The following is an 18,780-nucleotide window of genomic DNA, read 5'->3' as shown; positions in this document are numbered from 1 at the left end:
AGAATGGGACATTATTGAGAAAAGCAGCGGTAGCTGCTTTTCCTCTTGTAGAGTGTGCTCTAGGGCGCGCCCCCAATGGTTTCTGAGCCAGTTGGTAGGCCAATGTAATACTTGAAACAATCCACCTAGCAATGGAACGTTTGGAAGCAGCAAAGCCCATACGGACAACCCCGTAGTTCACAAACAGTTGATCAGATTTCCTAACATTCTTAGTCCTATCTAGATAGAATTTTAGGACCCTTTTGACATCTAAAAAATGCAACGCCCTCTCTGCAGGAGAGGAGGGGTTGGGAAAAAAGGTTGGCAAGGAGATGGCTTGATTTACATGAAAGTCCGATACCACCTTAGGCAGGAATGAAGGATGAGTCCTCATCACTACCCTATTGAGATGAAACGTAGTGTAGGGTTCTTTAGAACAGAGGGCCTGTATCTCACTGACCCTCCGTGCTGAAGTGATGGCTATTAAAAAGGCTGTCTTCCATGTGAGGTGCTGTAGGCTAGCCTTATGAATAGGCTCAAAGGGAGAACCCATGAGCCTTGAAAGAACCAAGTTTAGCTCCCAAGAGGGAGAGGGAGGTCTAACAGGGGGATAGACTTTCTTGAGACCTTGCAAGAAATCCTTCACCACCTGTAACTTAAAAAATGACTGCTGCGATGGAGAACGCCTGTATGCTGTTATGGCTGCTAGGTGAACCTTTATGGATGAAAATTTCAACCCTGCCCTTGCTAAATGAAGAAGATAGGGCAAAATTACATCCTCCTGGCATTTTGTTGGATCATAATGATGCTGAGCACACCAAATGTAAAATCTTTTCCACTTACAAAAGTAGGAATGTCTTGTCGAAGGCCTCCTGGCTTCCTTAAGTATGGACATACACTCTTGAGGGAGGTTCAGATGTCCATACTGGAGGACTTCAGGAGCCATGCTGTTAAGCTCAGCGAGGGAAGGCTGGGATGGTAAATCTTCCCCTGCATCTTGGATAACAAGTCCGGTCTGCACGGCAGCCGTTTGTGGGGGCGGATCGACATGTGCAGGAGATCTGTGTAACACCACTGCCTCGGCCAGTCCGGTGCTATGAGGATCATCTTGGCAGATGAATTCTGCAGCTTGGTCACCACCTTGGGGATTAGTGGGAGAGGCGGAAAAGCGTACACAAATGTCATTGACCAATTTATCAAAAGGGCATTCCCTAGGGATCCTGGTCGATGGAATCTTGAGGCGAAGCCTCGGCATTTTGTGTTGTGCTCGTCCGCGAAGAGGTCCACTTGCGGACGCCCCCATTCCCCGAAGATGTCTTCTAACACCTCGTCGTTTATTACCCAGTCCTCTGGTTCTTGAAAATGACGACTGAGCAAATCCGCTTGCACGTTGAGTTCTCCTGGTAGGTGCACCGCTTTCAATGAGATGTTCCTTGCTAGGATCCAGTGCCACAGGGACTGAGCTTCCAGCGAGAGTGTCCTGGATCGAGTACCCCCCTGCTTGTTCAGGTAGTACATTGTGGTGGTATTGTCCGTCTGTACTAGAATGGTACTCGTCGTGATCGCAGGCAGGAACGCTTTGAGGGCTAGGTGGACTGCCCTGAGCTCCAGCATGTTGATGTGGTACAACTGCTCGCTGCTGGACCACCGTCCCTGAGTTTGCAGAGACCCGAAATGCGCACCCCAGCCTTGAAGGGATGCGTCGGTGATTAAGGTCTGAGTTGGGGGTTCTTGATGGAAGGGGATCCCCACTTGTAGATCCAGTGGCTTCAGCCACCACTTGACTGACTGCCTGGCCGCTGAGGAAAGGCAAACTTTTTCTTCCCACAGGGAATTCCTTTGATTCCATTTGTCCTCGAGATCTTGCTGTAGAGGACGCATCCTTAGCCTGGCATTGGGCACTAGGAAAATGCAGGATGCCATGGCCCCTAGCAGAGATGAGATTTGTCTTGCCGACGACAGATTGTTGGATAGAATCTGCCTGCCTTTGAGGATAATGGATGACTGTCTTTCCTCTGAAGGAAACACTTTTCCTACTACGGAGTCTATAGTTGCACCCAGGTAGTGGATCCTCTGTGTTGGTGAAAAATTGGACTTTGACATTCACTCTGAGACCCAACTTGCGACATAAGTTCAGGCAGAGCGACAGCTGCGATCGAACACTCTGAGGCGATGGACCCTTTATTAGCCAGTCGTCTAGGTAGGGGTAGACGAAGACTCCTGCCCGCCTCAGAGCAGCCGCTACTACTGCCACGCATTTTGTGAATACTCGAGGAGCTGACTTCAGGCCAAATGGAAGAACCTTGAACTGATAGTGAGAGTTCCCCACAGCAAACCTGAGAAATTTCCGATGATTCCGTTGGATGGGAATATGGAAATATGCGTCCTGAAGGTCCAGCGAACACATCCAATCGCCCAACCGGAGATGAGGATATATTTGGTGGAGCGCCAGCATGCAAAATTTTTCCTTTCTTATGTGTTTGTTCAGTATCCGTAGATCCAAAATGGGTCTGAACTCTACCTTCGCACTCCTTTTTTGAATCAGAAAGTATCTGGAGTACACTCCCTTTCCTCTTTGGTTTTTGGGTACTTTTTCTATTGCAGATTTGAGCAGAAGAGACGCCACCTCTTCCCTGAGCTGCGTTAGATGCTGGGCCGAATGAACAGGAGGAATCGATGGAGGGTGGCTTCGGAAACGAAGCGAGTACCCATGCCGCAGTATATTGAGAACCCACTTGTCCTTTGTGATGGATTGCCACTCTGGAAGATGATGCACAACACTTCCTCCCACCGGAGAGGTGGACAGCATCGGAGGAAGCGGTTCCTCATTGCTTCCCTGGGGCCTTGTTTCAAGCGTTTGACTGCCTGTTGTTACCGCGTCCCCTGGATGGTCTGCGGGACTGGTACTGCTGCTTCTTTTGACCTTGCTGGTCCTGGTTCTTCTGCCACTGAGGGGTTTGAACCCTCTGTTGGTAGTTACGCCTGTCATTTCCCCTGCGGCGTCGAAACTCTTTCCTCTTTTCAAGCCCCACGGCTTTCATGGTCTCCAGTTCTGCTTTCATACGGGCCATTTCTTCGTCCGCATGAGACCCAAAAAGTGAATTGCCCGAGAAAGGCAGATTTAGAATTCTCGCCTGCGCTTCCGGCTTCAAGGCCGTCAATCTGAGCCAAGATGATCTTCTGGCTGGGATTCCATGGGCATATGAATGTGCTGCTAGTGTTGCCCCATCTGCCGCTGCACTTATGACCTGGTTAGAAACCAGACTCCCCTCGTGCAAAATTTCTTCAAAGTCCCGTCTATCCTCTGATGGAACTTTTTCAATGAACCTCTGGAGAGAGTCCCACAAAGATCTATCATAGCGCCCCAGAAGCGCTGAGGCGCTGGCCACCTTTAGGCTAGAAGATGCCGAACCGCAAACTCTCCTCCCCCAAGAGTCTTGCGTCTTACTGTCTTTATCTGGGGGCACCGTTGAAGACCCCGCTACTGCATGCGTCTTTCTAGCAGCAGCGGTGATGACAGAGTCCGGTGGAGGATCTGATCTTAGGAACAGAGGATCTTCCGGGGCAGGACGGTACTTCTTCAGAATCCGCGCCGGTGCAGATTTGGTGGTCGCTGGCGTGAGAAAAATATCCATTACTGGTTGCAGCAAACCAGGGACTAACGGCAACAGTGGACGTGACACTGCTCTTTCATGAAGAGTTTCAAAGATTATGGAGGAGGTGATCTCCTGAACCGGCATAGGGATATTTAATTTTGTAGCTCCTCTACACAACACTTCCTGAAAAGTAGAGATATCATCCACCGGAGATACCCTGGAGGGTGGTGTCTCCGAGAGGGTCGGTGAATAATCCCTTCTGGATGATCTAGATGACGGGGAGGAAGAAGGGGTCCTACGGCGCCTTCTCTCCGATCTGGTCGGCTCTCTCCTGTGGGAGGAGGATCTGGATCGCCTCCTTGGTGTTCGAGAGCGACGTCGAGAATCTCTTCCCCGAGAACGTGATCTGACCGGTCTCGCTGGGAAGTCCATATCTCTTAACCTTGTTAGTGAGGCCTTGACTGCGTGAGACATAGCCGAGTCCTGAGGCGTCTCTCTTGCGGGACTTTGAGGTACCGCATGTCCCTCTTCCAGCAGACAAATTTCTCTTGCAGGCACTGGAGATTGATTCACAATTTCCGGTGACTCGGACCTTGAACTCGAGCCCTCTGATCCTGAAGGCGAGATAGATATAAGACGTGGTGAATCATGTTCCGAAGTTGTATATACCAGTCTATGTGGAGATTTGCGCCTTGAAACTGGCCGAATCGTAAGGCGAACATGCAACACCTCCTGAGTATCCTCTGCAGAGGAGCGCCTCGACGGCGATAGGCCTATCACCGGAGACCTGGGACTTGACTCCTCGAGGATCAAAGGAGATTTTTCTTGCCTCGACGTCGAGAATCTTGTCGTCGACGGAGGACTTGGTCTGAACAGAGGTCTAGACCCCGACGGGGAATCTCGCCTCGATGTTATGGACTTCTCCAAAGCCTTGGAGACCTGCAAGGACGGAGGCACCTGCCTCGACGTCGACTCCGACGGAGGCACCTGCCTCGACGTCGACTCCGACGAAGGCTCCTGCCTCGACGTCGGTCTTGACGGAGGCGCCTGCCTCGACGTCGAATGCTCCGACGACGAATGCCTCGACGTCGCCATTCTCTTCGCCGACGAACGATCTTTCCTCGACGGCGAACTTGGTCTTGACGGTGATCTTGGTCTCGACGTCGACTTCGGAGTCGAACGCCTACGAACCTCTTGCGACGTCGACTGATCTCTCACATTCCTCGACGTCGAATGATGTCCTTCCTTCGACGTCGAACGATGTCTCTGTTTCGACGTCGATCGATCTTCCCTTGACGTCGAAAGATGCCTCTTAGACGTCGACCTGTGACGCCGATCCTTCGACGCCGATCTCTTTGACGTCGAAGTCGTCGACGACGAACGCATCCGCTTCGCCGCTGTATCTAAAGTCGACGACGATTTTCTTTTTGCAGCATGACTACCCCTGGACTCCTCACCTCTCAGCGACGATCCCGCCGCTGGAGTCTTCGACGCCGAGCCCGACGCCGATGGGGAGCAAACAGGGACCAGCTGCCTTGACGTCGACCGTTCTGACAAGCCGTAGAGTCTAATCCTCTCTCTCTCCTTTAAAGTCCTTTTAGAAAGATCTTTACAATGAGGACATGTTGCTGGAGAGTGAGAATCCGGCAGGCAGACAATACACACGTCATGTGTGTCTGAAGAAGCCTTCTTTTTCCCACAAGATGGACATGGGATAAATAAAGAAGGCATTTTTCTGACAAAAATAGCAGAAAATCAGTCAGAAAAATACAGGATACTGACTTCTTCCCAGATATAAATAAGAGGAAGTCCAAAAAATCACTATACTGCAAATAATTCTTGACTAAAAAGCCAAAAAGAAGAGAGCTGAATTCCAGGGTCCTGACTGAAGGAGCCGGAAAGAACAACTGACCTAACTGTCACCCCTGAGGCATGATGGGATATGGAAGCCAGGGCTGCCTTAAAGGCACGGTGCCAGTTTTTACCTATACAGGGCTTTTCAGTCTCTATGTTATTGTATTGCAATGCAGCCTGCAGGCTAGCAATGTGTTGTAGATCTGTGTTTCCCACAGTTTTCTCTTTTTTGCTTTCTCATGAGTGTTTACCTCAAAATAAAAAAATAAAAAAAATAAAAAATAAAAAGAGATTTAGGTGTTTTATTATACCTATATGTATTATTGGATGTGTATTTATACATTGCCTAGCCTTCTTTTTTAGGGGCTGCATTTGCGTGGAAAAAATAATATATGTTTATACATATACAGAGCTGTATATATGTATGTTTTTTACATATATGATTTTATTATTTACGGGGTCCCCGCACATGGGCGGGAATATTCAGTGCTTATGACTATTGATGAGGATCCCCTGGCAGAGAAGATATGAAGACTCGAAGGCTTGGAGGCGTACAAAAGGTGGGTGACTGAGGTCTGAAAGCAGTCAACAAGACTTGGGTGAACTTCAACCTCTGAGAGAGATCAAACTCAGCTGGGAAAACTAAGGATATGTGGCAGCACCTGGAATAGAGCAGGAACAGAGATGGCACCTGTGCCAGGCCTCTGCCCAACTGAGCAGCAAGAGGGTCTTAGGATGACATCAAGGCCAAATTCAGGGAACAGAGCTACCAACAAAATACCTACAATGCGAGAGTGGAAGTAGGTTAAGGGAGTAGGGGTTTAAGACACGCCCCTCAATCAGATGAAGGCGAAATGGCAGCAAGACGTAGGCATTGACCACTGGGCTACCTTAGAGCCCCTTTGAGTTCCGGGGTAAGACGGGAGCTGGCCTATTGACCTTCCAACTCTTTTAAAGATACCTGAGGAAGATTAATACAAGACAAAGTCAAGCAGGAAGTCCGCCGTGAGACTAGGTGCAAACCCAGCACTTAAACTACAACCACAAGTACAGGAAAAATACCAGGAGAGCACTCCAGATCCACATCGAAGTGCACAGGAAAAAATTAACTCACAAAGTGTGGGTGGGGTCTTATAGGTCTTCAGGACATCAGGTCCGGAGGAAGGGCTCGAATTAAGAGGAAGCCATTGCACCAACATCTGGCCTGGGAAGGATACTTCAAGTCTTTCCCTAAGGATGGCCTTTCTTATGTCAAAGTGAGAGTCACTACCCTTTCACCAATAGACCCTCTGTCATTCTATTAGATGCAACGTTCCTGGATGACACCAATAATCTCTTGCAGCTCAGACAGGTAGCATGAATAACTCTGGCCCACAGATGGAAATCTCCAGACAAGCCTTTGCTAAGTTTGCTGCGTGACACAATTTGCACATATATCAACAATTGAAAAAAGATAACTAGGTATCAAAGCTACACCCTTCAAATACATCAATTTCTAGACCCCATTACCAGATCACAGTTCGGAACGTCCGACATAATGAGGGGCCCAGACACCTGCAGCAATTTCAACCAGTTGTTGCTCAACATTGAGTTAGGTTGGCAGGGCAGGATCAGGCAGTGTGTTGTGTGATCTTCGAATCATGGAAGGTTGGGTTCTTGCTAGCTATGCTTTCTTCAACTGACAATGTTTACTCTTAAAACACTGGAACTTTTTCACTCTGCCTCTCGGCCAAGGGCTGTCTGCCGATCATTCATATACATATTTTCCGTCTATATTGTTATACTAACCATTATACTGACTAACTCAATAGAAAATACTTTGGTAATTGGGGTTGGGTGGAATAGGAATACATAATGGTCAGTTCAGAAATGTAGTACTTCGAAACCCCTCCCACAATCCCGAGCAGCTCATATCACTATTTAATGACCATGACAACATTACATGTGTCCACTTGATCCGTACTGAACTTGGTGTTAACTGGCATTTTGTCTGCCGTCAACTTGTATATACTCGATTCTTATTGTGCCACATTTATTAATTATATTTACAGAGCTTAGGGTTAGCATACGGAACAAACAAAAATACACTTAAGTAAAAAAATGCTCATCTCTGCCAATTCTTGGATAAACGTAGTGCTTTTTCTACTTACCATCAAGTACATTTTTATTTCAACATAAATGTATTGGTACCACTGGAAAGGTTGCAATCTTCTACAACAGTATTTTATGACGCTGAGTTTAACTGTCGTTCTGTGTAAAGTAAAAATAAAATGGATTTAGTGAAGTCTGCAAAGATTTTAGAATACAATACACATTTCCAGAACTACATTTAAAAAAATCAATAGAAACAGAAAACTACTAATAATGAATCTGAAACAATACTGCAAATGTTGTGAGGCTCTTGATAATGCATTTACAACGAAAACCTTTATGGGATGTTGAGCTGTAAAATGCCTGCAGAAGAGATGGGTTTTGATGTCATTTATGACTGTTAGAAATCACTTTACTAATTAGGTCATCATTACATTTTAGACAAAAATACAGTTGGGTCCATTAGATCCTATTTATTGGCTTGAGGTGCTAAGATTTCCAATCATGTGGATAAAATCCTCTGAGAGCACAGACTATTATCTTACCTTCCTTATCTTGCAACACTATAGTACAGCATTAACAAGATCAAGTGGGAATTTTTAGAGAACATTAAAAGAAAAACTACACAATAAATACCACCATTTTAGAACCATTTGTTGGTTTGGTGAGCAGCAATTGCAGGTCTGACTTTGTGTACGTATGCTGCAGCTCTCCAGCTGTCCCTGCATCTAACACTATTATGCAACACAAATTATTTGCAATTGTAGAAAAGGAAAAACTTAGCGACTGAAGAACATCTAAAAGCAGATGAAAAGACGACCTTGAACATTCAAGTATTCGTGAACTTGTAAAAGAGAAAACCAATGGCCTAGATGCACTTCAGTGTCTGTAAAACTGCAAAAAGAGGAATTATAAGCCATACTTAAGACACGCTGACAAACATGTCGGCAAGCAAGCCCTCTGTTGGAATATATAGAGCATTAGGGTCAAAAATCTTCGGAGTGATTTTTGACTCTCAGCTTATTTTCTAAGATCAAATAAATCACTTGACCTCATCCTGTTTGTAGCTTTTGAAAACGTTAAAAACAAATTTGCCATTTATTCCCATCAATCTTCAAGTTACAGTGGTGGTCTCCCTGGTGCTTTCACGCTTTGATTACTGTAATGCTATCCATTTAGCCGCCCAACAGGGCGAGTTAAAAAAAAGCTTCAGAGGCTGATATTTGCAGAGTTTGGCTGTTGAAAAATCTCAAAAAATATGGGTCTGCTCAAAGTGGACTAAAAGAACTCCATTGGATGCCAATTAAGAGTAAAACTGCCTTCAAATCACTGTGTGACACAAAGCCCTTTAGGGAACAGGCACTGAATATTTTCAGAATACAATTAGATGGTATTCTCCTAATAGATGTTTGCACTCTGCTTCGTCTAGGGCTACGGTAGCGCCTAGGATTCATAACGTTTCTTGGGGAGGTAGACGTTTTATACATGCCACGGCTATACTGTGGACTTAACTGACACTGAACCTCAGGTCTCAGGAAACCCTGATTGGTTTTAGAAAACAGCTAAAAACCTGGCTTTTCTCCTCCTCTTTCTAATATTTCCCTTGCTAATCTATTCTTTCGTTTCCTGTTTTTTGCTTGGCGGACTCTTGCAGTTCTGCCGCTTGCACCAAGATGCCCTCTGGGTTATCGTTACACTTTATAAATGTAATCTAATCAAGTGTTGGAACAATGAAATGTATACTGACTCAAACGCATTTGTAGAGCTTGACTTGTAAAAATGCATGCAAAACACAACTACAAAAGGCTAATAAGAAATTAAAGACTGTCTTCAGAAATGGCATCATGAAATGTGAGTAAACTGTACTCGTGAGGAATAATCCTTAAAGCTGGCTCCTCCTCTTGAAAGATTCCCATGATTGTTACACACAAGCGAAGGGTCCTAGACATCATAGAGCACCGATTATGGCTGGTGCACACATGAAGCAATGACCAAGCCAAGCCTTGAACCTTTTCAGTCAATCCTCATAAAAAGAACAAGCATTTTCAATGCAATAGGTCTCGCATTACTGAATGTTTGAGCTATTGGTGTTGCATTATTATTACCAATGTCACTAGCTCACACTTACAATAATGCGAGACCTATTGCATTGCAAATGCTTGTATTAGATGACATGCTTCTAACTACCAGGGAGTGAAAAGACTAAAGTTGGCAGGCGGTTCCGTGAAGACTACATGTCCAACAATCAAATTACAAAAGAATGTTTTTTTTCAACACCCCACTGTTACAGCAACCTAATAACTTTACCTAAGGGGGGAGGGGTCTAGAAGGTGGAGACCTCGGTCCAGTGTATACTTTGCCTAGGTCTTAAAACGTCTCTGGGAATTAGCATTTGAGGTATGCCGCACCAGCGTTTCAGCTCTCAACTCTTTGAAGCTGCAGGCAGGGGGCCCATTTCGATTGGAAGAGATGAAATGCCCGGCCTCTCTCCCAGGACGCATCAATCATGCACACTGCAGACACGGGATGACCGTGCGCATTTAGAGAATACACTACACTGCAACCTAGCCTGGTTAATTCAAGCTGCAGGCTAGTTGGGTGCTCCAAGAGGCTGGTTTTGGTTCACCTGGTTGCGTTGGTTACAAGGCAGAGACCACTGTGGTTATAAAGCGGGGTGAAGGCCATGGTTCTCCATTCCGCTGCCGCCTGGAATGAGAAGTCTTCACCTCAGACTTGGGTCGCGAGAGAAGCGGGGGGCGGGGCTCAGGCTGCTCGGTGATGGATGGCTGAGAGGGTTATAAAGGGAAAGCCTGGGAGCAGCTGCTGCGGACTTCACTTCAGCAGCAGTGCGGGCAAAGTAGAGTGGAAGCAGAGAAGGAGGCGCGGGGGCTGAGAAAGTCAGGCTCAGTGCTGACGGCTGATCTGCTGCTTGTGGCCCGAGGGCGCCAGGCTCTGACTGCAGAGGGATGCTGAGGATGAACTAGGCGTCCCGCCCCGGCCGCAGAATGAGAACGCTCCCGGCGCAGTGCGGGCATAGAGCGGAGTCCGCGTGGCGTGAGGTGCAGGGGCGATGCATGCCAGCCGGCCGGCCCTGAAGCCCCACGGTGGGCTCTGCAACCGCCGCCTGCGGTCATTCGTTGCAGCCGAGACATGAGAAAGGCATGCTCCCTGAACTACTGCCAAGCGAGGGGCCATGGAAAAGTCAAGTAGCGAGGACTCATCCATTTACCAGAGCCTGTCCGTGGACACCCGGGACTCTGACTTCGTCAAGGCGTCTACCTCAGGCAAGGATTTTGGTCGCGGCTTTACCGCGGGTGCGTTTTATGGGACTGCCAGATCACGCACGCACAGCCAGGCAGGGGCCGGAGTATCCAGTGGTGCGCGCGCACCACAGAGGAGCGGGAGCGAGGGAGCCTGTTGTCTGTGCCGCGCTAATGCGCATAATAGACACCGGTGGGAATGGGCGGAGCAAAGGTGGGACATACGCCCGCCTTTGCCCAATTACGTGCTGCATTTTTTTTTTTTTTTTTTAAGAGCGCGTTAAAGCCAATTGCAGGCTGCGAAAGCAAAACCACACGCAGAAGCGTGTGGTCAGCTTTCTGAAGCCCGTACAAGAGGACTCGCGCTGCGCGAGCAATGCTCTGCACTGCAACGCTAGGCGCGAGACCTAAAAAGGGCAGAACGCGCAGGTCTACCTCTAGTTGAATGAAATCACAAACCTTCTGTTAATGCACTGCCTCTAGCTGGTGGTTTATATTGGTTACGTCATACAATATTCTAATATATACAAGAGCCTAAGAAAAAGTACTTTTTTGCACCTACACAGCGCTGATCACGGGCCCTTTTTCTGACTTATTTGGCTATCTACACATATAAATATGGGTCAATCTTTACCAGAAATTATGTAATTAGTAATTCATAGGGGCAGATATACAATAAACTAACGCAGCATGGTGCAGCAAGTCATTTTGCGGCGACGCGCTCTGTTAGCTTACAAGCACAGGGATGCGAAATATTTACAACAATATGTCACATCTCTGTGCTTTCCCCTGCGCTGGCGCACAAACTGCTGCCATACGCTGATGCCGGCACCCTTGCACCATGGTGCAAGGATGCATGCGCAGTGGGGAGATTGTGTGCAGATAAACATTCAGAAATGTGTTGCGCCTCCCTACGCCTCCCCTTGAGAAGAGTACCAGACGCATTTCAAGATTTACAATTTCTTGTAAATATGGAAATGTGTCTGGTTCCATGGGTGTTGCGTGGGAACACCCACAGCAACACCCATGGAACGCCCCTTTCACGCAAAGTGCTGCGTGTAAAGGGGCCGTATCTACAAGGACAGGAAAAGCCACACAAGGTGGCTTTTCCTGTCCTTGTAAATATGGAGCAGAAAAATGCCTGTGAGTCACAATAAGTGACACACTGGCAGCGAAAGGGGCTTCTAAATTTGGCCCATAGTTTTTAAGGCATCCTAGCAGAACACTTATGTTTGATCATATTTTTATACTTATTCTAGATATGAATTCCACGTGTGTCTTTACTTCCTTATACACCGCCACCCCCTTTTGTTCAACATATACACTCTCTCAACTTGATTTTGGTCATGTTTCTTCAAGCTTTCTTCCGAAATCGGGGCGAGAGGATATCCAATTGATTGCAATTACTCATCTTGCTACAACTGCTGCAATGGATATATATGCTTCACATGAACGATGTTTAGGTTTCAATTGGAGGATGAACATCCCAATAAGGTGATTACAGGATCTTGGTTGATGGATACATGCAGCTCTGTACTGAAGCAGCTTTAGATTATTCTACAGTACGGCTCACATGGGCACAAGTCCACAATACATATAACCAATCACTAGGCACTCTTCCCTGACACTTAAAACACCAGGATGTTTCATGTGCCTATATTTTGTGAAGAAAAAGCTGGTGAGAGTAGAAAATGTATTTGCTATAAAAATGAATGTAGCAAAAATTCAAACCTCCAAGTGTAAAGTTCAATATATTAGTTTGTTCCCATATCTGTCTTGTAAGTGCAATTCATAGCTCAACGGCCCGTTCATTAATAACTTTGAGTAATAAGGAGGCAAGAAATTACCTGTAAAAATATATACCCAGAGCACAAATTCCCTTAGCCGCTTTAAAAAAAAAAACACATACAAAGTTGGAGAACTGGTTCTTTATCACATAGCCTGTCAATTGTGAACCTAGCTATCACATTAACAAATTGAGAGTAGGTCATACAGAACCGGCTTGGTCACAGAGTTCATTTATCCATAAACTTTTGTTGAGGCTTCCAGACCTTTAAGAAACAGTCCACAAGTAAGCCTTTGTCAATCCATCGTTTAAGAACTACGATGGGTGAAAAAAGGGAACACGATAATACAATCAACCAGCCTTTTTTAGATCATCAAGCCTTTGATCTTTTTTCCCCTCTAAATATCGAAGCCGAGGACCCATTTGGGGTCCAGATGCTGACAGCAATCATCCACTTTGACTGATGAATAGGTGGAGAAATTAGGTCATTTTTCGTATGAGAAAATTCAGTCTGCAAGAAAGGGTTTGTTTTTAGTATCTTTTGAAGTTAAAAATATATGTAATTGTCCTCCAACTCTTCGAGCAGAAGTGTTGAAGCAAGAAAAACTATTTTGAGTGTCAAACTATGCAACAAGCAAGCAAGCATGCAGTGACTTAACAAGGATCCTTATGAGAAACACAAGTATTAGGTAAAGGCCCCACAATAACAGTGCAAAGAGGGTTGGGAGCACATTAGTTCACAAGCTATGCTCAGAGGTGACAGATGAGTCTAAATGGCAGCCAAATCTTTTGAATGACCCATTATAAGCCCCTTCCCCTCGTTAAAGGTAAAATGCCAAGACTGAAGAGACATTTGCTATTAAGTGATCGACATGTACCCCAGTTCACACAAGTACAGTGGCCTGCTGGAAGGATTCCTAACACAGAGGACCTTGATAACCTTTGGAAAAAGACATTGGAACTCTGACCTCTGTAATTCTGAAATTTTTCTTCCGTCACCAAACATGGTGTAGGGTTCAAATGCTCTGATGCAGAACTGCCTCTTCCTCCTAATGGAGGCTTATTTGCCTTACCAAGCCTGCGGATATCAGAATGATTTCTGTCTCATGCTGTTCAATTTTAAATATGGTTCTTGGATATATAGTAAATGGTGCAAATGCAGTGATGAGTCCAGATCATCATCTGGCGTCAACTAAAAGTACTAATACACAATTACCCCTGCCCGCCACAAATTACCTACAGATGGCATTACTAGAGTCCCTAATGAAAATAGTGAAAGAGCACTGTACCTCAAAACATGCCAACAACTGCTTTAAACACTCTAATGTTGCTAGATATACGATAAGTGACAAACCAAGACAGAGAGCCTTCAACAACCCATCTTATCAGCTCCGACTGCTTTCTTTTTTAGTATAGGCAAGACAGATACTAATTACACTATCATACCAAATTTCTTCTTACCTGATCTGTTGCATAATTTGCAGGTGTACACCAAATATAACTCTCCTATCTCTTTTGACCTGTTCTTTTGTGTAAGGTGTATTTCAGCAGGGAGGTGGAATTTCTATTGCCCAACACCCTGGGCACATTGTTTAAAGTCAAGGACAAGACATTATTTTGTCCTTTGGACAAGTAGGCCAACTACCTGCATCACAAACTCATTGGCTGCCAGTTCAGGGTACCACCTTATGGATCTGTGAAAGAGCAGTCGAGGAAAGATTTGTATCCTTATGTTCATGCTCTTAGAACTTGTATTTATGATTCACCACTGATAAGTCTTAATTAATAGGGTGAGTGCTCAAAAATATTCTTAATGGAAAATAAGTGTAAAACCAGCTTTGCTAAATTAAGGGAAACATGAAAATAAAGAAGCATTGACAAAGATAATCGGTCTGGCGGTAGTTGGCAGCCTTTTCGTTTTGTCAATGTTTGCTTTGACATCGTTTTTGTAAAACTCTATTCTTGTGGGAGATGCAGGGTCCTCAACAATGCAACAAACATTCTTTAAAAGCAAAAATCTTTTTTCTGGCTTCATAAAGCACACATTGCCACAGGAATCCCCCTGGATGGGGGAGATATATATCCATAGATATCTATATAGATATATATTAGTCATTTGAGATGTCATCAGTGATGTCACTGACCAGGTCATGAGTGATGTAATATGTGAGGTCATGAGCAGTGCATTGCGGTGGCACGAGTTACTATAACTGATGAATTTTTCTGGTTTTGTACGAGTGAAACTTAAGCCTAAAAATAACGTCCCTGTAACCTTTGTTTTTTTTCAGTGAATTTCCAAGGTTTTTTAAATGCTCAATTCTAACTATAACATCCCTGAATCCTTTCGTTTTATTTACAGTGAATTTCTAAGGGTTTTCAAATTTTATTTCCCAAATATAACATCAATGTGAGCCCTGCAGCTGTAGTACATATTAAAAGGGAGAGGGCCCAGGGGAGCCCCCCTCTCCGAGCCTTAAAAGACCCCGGAGACACGATCCTCCAAGGCTAGCTCACAGAATGAGACTCGGGCGGAATTTCACAAAAAAGGGGGGTGGGGGGCTGCATGCCCCCTGAGCCTTAAATGACCCTGGGGACCCCATCCACTGTATCTGGTTCCCAAACTGTGTCCCAAAAATCTGCCTCCCGGACACAGTTTCCAAAACGCATGTATGCTCCCGTCTGGAGGGAGCAAGTTTAAATCTCCCGCCAGGTGGAAGCAAACATGCCTTCCCTGCCTGCAGGATCACAGGCAGGGAAGGCATATATGCTCTCACTCTTTGAGAACTTTAAAAAGGCTTCCACTGGGTGGGAACAAACTACTGTTTCTTGCCCATGCTCCTGTGAGCAAGAAAACACATGTTGCTCAAGCTGATAGGGAGGAAGCATTAACAGAGGCTCCCAGGACGGCTCCTGCAGTATGCAGGAAGATGGCTGGGGCCGCGGTGCTCCCTCTGCGTCCCCTAAAATAACTGTTTGGTGGGTGTCTTGGGTGGGCGCTCACCTTTATGAAACAAGGACTCGGGGGGAAGTGGTCCCTGGGGCCTATTAAGGCTCAGGGGCATGTGGCTCCCCCACACCTTTTTAATGATGTTTGGCCCCAGGGGATAGGTGTCAGGGGGCCACTATTGGCTCACAGGGAGCCGTGCACCCACCTCCCCCTTAAAGCTCCCGGATCGTGAGGGGAGCCACACACCCCCTCCTCTTCACAAAGATCTTCTGGCCCCGGGAGATGGCCCCCGCCACACCGGGCCCAAAGTGGCTTGGGGACAGTGGTTGTGCTAATGGTTTGGACTTCCAGCTACAGTATGTAGATTTGCGAAAAGGTGGAAAAATCATGGCATTGCTAGAATGCAAACCCGCTATAAGTCCTTGCTTAGCAGAGGCGCTATTTTCTGATCTCTGATTCAACGAGAACACTGCCATAATTTGCCACCTCACTGCATGAGAGGGACAAGAGGATTTATTATAATTTTATTCTATTGGGTTTTTTTTTGTTTGTTTTTTCCACAGGCCAAGTACATTTATTAGGCATTCCGTCCCATGGACAAACATTTATTTTTTTAATGAAATATCACACCCCCTTGTTCAGATATTTCCTCATCATACAATAGTATCTTGCTGGCGATCTCTAGTGTGGAGCATAAGCCACTCACTTCATCTTTAGATGCCTATGTTAATGCCACCTATTCTACAGTATATCCTCAATGCTTTCAACAACCCAAGATAGTTCTCAATCTCCCTGAGGAGCATTAAGCTCTCACGTGCCTTACCTACATAAATATTTAGATTCAAAAGTAAGACCTAAATGAAGGCTAAATTCTTGCCTTTCTGTTCAACTTTGAGTGACCTTCAACGCGGTGTAATTTGTACAAGGCAAAGTCTCATAAATCAAAATGAAGTCATGAAGCTGCAGATTGTGACCTTTTCAGACAACATATTAACCAAGATTCATTCCTGTGTGGGAGCCACTACAGAGCACACTCTAAAACATTTTAAGAACACAAACAGACAACGCAAAGCTGCTTACTGGTTAATTATGAAGCCTTCCATAAACCTGAGTTGATTAGAATAGAGAAAATACTGAAATCTGATCTAATAAAGAAAATAAATGCCGATTTTACAAGCAATAAATAAGAAAACTCTTATCAGCAGAAAAACATTCCACGATTGCCACGGTTTCGGCTTCTTTACCAGCCCTCGTCTAATAATACATATGATGAATGCGGTCTTCTAGCACTAGCCTACAGGAGGAAGACTTACAAGCATACCTTATCTGTGATATTGTTTTGTAGCATTCATACTCCCGACAGCCCCTCATCATGAACAGAGTCAAATGTCCATGTTTGAAGCAGACTACGACCTCGCCTCGGACAGCATCAGCTATACAAATGGAGCTAGTTACCTCTGCCGAGGGGAGGCGCGGAGGTGAGGGCAGCAGCATTCACAGAGCTCCTGTTTCCGCCGCAAAGCGCGAGATGCTCCAGTTCCTTCCTGCAAACTGCAGCTGAAACAGGAGCTTTGTGCATGTGTCCAGCAAGAATATCGAGTAACGGAGGACACTATCCTTCCGAAGGACGAAAACAATGCAGGCAGACTCGCCAGGGCCAGACTGGCCTCAATGCGGCAATGGAGCAGCGCCACTGCCCTCTGTCAAAGCGGGGAAATGAGAACATGGGGGACGCACAGTTCACTGTGCGACCACTAGAGTCCTCGTATGCCAAAATGGCACTGTCCCATTCGGCCCCTGTTCTGTTTTACTGTACAGTGCTTTACTACAAGCAGACTCCAGTCCACTGGCAGTTTATTCCTTGGAGTCTGCCGGTACAGGGGGACAACAATGCCCCATTCTCATCCTGGTAGCATCAATGCTTGGGAGTATCTATGATCTAAAGTGTACATACAGCCGCAGAGCTGGTGGCAGCTCAATTCTAGTTTATGAGCAAAGGCCTTTGCATTTTTTTCCCCATGTGGAAGAAAGCAGCTCACCAGGCCTTTGAGTCTTTGCATCTTTAGGCCTCTGGTGAAAAGATGGGAGAAGGGAGACGTATAGAAAGAAAGAGAGAATGTGTCATACTATACACATGCACTGAGAGTCTGGGTTCATCAGTATGATGAACGGTAAGGTACGGCAGGCTCAGGGCTTGAACGGAATGTGGTTTCCCTGCTGGTTGTCTGACCTCAAGCTGCAGGCTCACACTACCTGGGTTTAATATATATCCTTACCCGTCAGAAAAGACGGCCAGAAAATGTGCCCACAAAAACATTCTGGATTGAAAAGCCCACATTAGATTGCCAACAGCTTCCTGCCACTGCGCTCATGTTTGATAAAACAGGCCTTGGTTAACCAAAGGAGTGAGGTTGTTTGGTCAGATTACAGTACAAGGGCTATGACGACCTCAGTCACCAGAGGTCTTGAACGTGCACAGACACGTTCCAAGTGATTGTCTAGGATGTATGTGAGGAATATGTTAAAAATAAAAAGATAAGTTTTTAACTTGGGTGACTCACGACATAGATGAAGTGATTAATTACCTAGAGAAAGAATACAGGTTGAGCGCGTGTCTACTGGATATACATACTGTGCAGTGCGAGTGCAGTGAGAGGTGCCAGCTCTATGCGAGTAGTGTGAGCGCATGGCGAGTGGTTTGCGTGTGCCGTGTGAGGGGTGGGTGAATGCAGGGTGAAATGTTTATGAGTGGTGTGTAAGGTAAGTAGTGTGCGAGGGTAAATAGCCTTTACTACCAAGTTGTAACATCACATGCGTTGTAATGCTTGCGAAGCAAAGGATATCAACATCGTTGTGTGGAAACGGACACGCTTCCACTTCCACACAAGGACGTGCACAACCGACGCTGGAAGCCCGGAGAAGAGGAACCACGGCTGAAGGAGAAGGGAGAAACCAAGGAGGGAGAGGTAAGAGGGGCTGTGTAGTATTTAAGGGTAGGGGGACGGTCATGCAGGGGGGGGGGGGGGGGGAGTCTTTTTGGTTTTAGGGTAGGGTAGTTGTGTTTTTGTAGTGTAGAGCAGTGTATTTTGGTTTACAGTAGTGTCGAGGGTTGTGCAGGGTAGTGTTTGGGATTAGGGACAGGACTGGGGGTAGGGGCAGTGTCGTGCTGGGGGGGGGGGGGGAGTGTTTTAGGGTAGTGGTGTGGCATTTGTGTAGGGTAGGGTAGTGTCGGGGGGGTCGTGAAGTGTAGTGTTAAAGTGTAGGGTC

At 46.0% G+C, this 18,780-nt stretch overlaps 1 protein-coding gene across 3 annotated transcripts in view; it reads right to left on the bottom strand.

Moving 5' to 3' along the window:
- RNF19A (ring finger protein 19A, RBR E3 ubiquitin protein ligase) overlaps positions 1 to 18,780 on the bottom strand; it is a 498,540-nt gene that overhangs the window by 405,137 nt on the left and 74,623 nt on the right. For all 3 annotated transcript variants that reach the window (XM_085605173.1, XM_085605174.1, XM_085605172.1), the window contains exon 2: positions 7,580 to 7,679. The gene's annotated coding sequence lies outside the window, so the exon portion shown is untranslated. The remainder of the gene's footprint in view (positions 1 to 7,579; positions 7,680 to 18,780) is intronic.

This window comes from Triturus cristatus, chromosome 5_1 (genome assembly GCF_964204655.1).
Source record: "Triturus cristatus chromosome 5_1, aTriCri1.1, whole genome shotgun sequence".
In the NCBI taxonomy this organism is placed as follows: Eukaryota; Metazoa; Chordata; class Amphibia; order Caudata; family Salamandridae; genus Triturus; species Triturus cristatus.
Note: the sequence above shows the minus strand (reverse complement) of the source record. Positions and strands in the feature narration are given on the sequence as shown.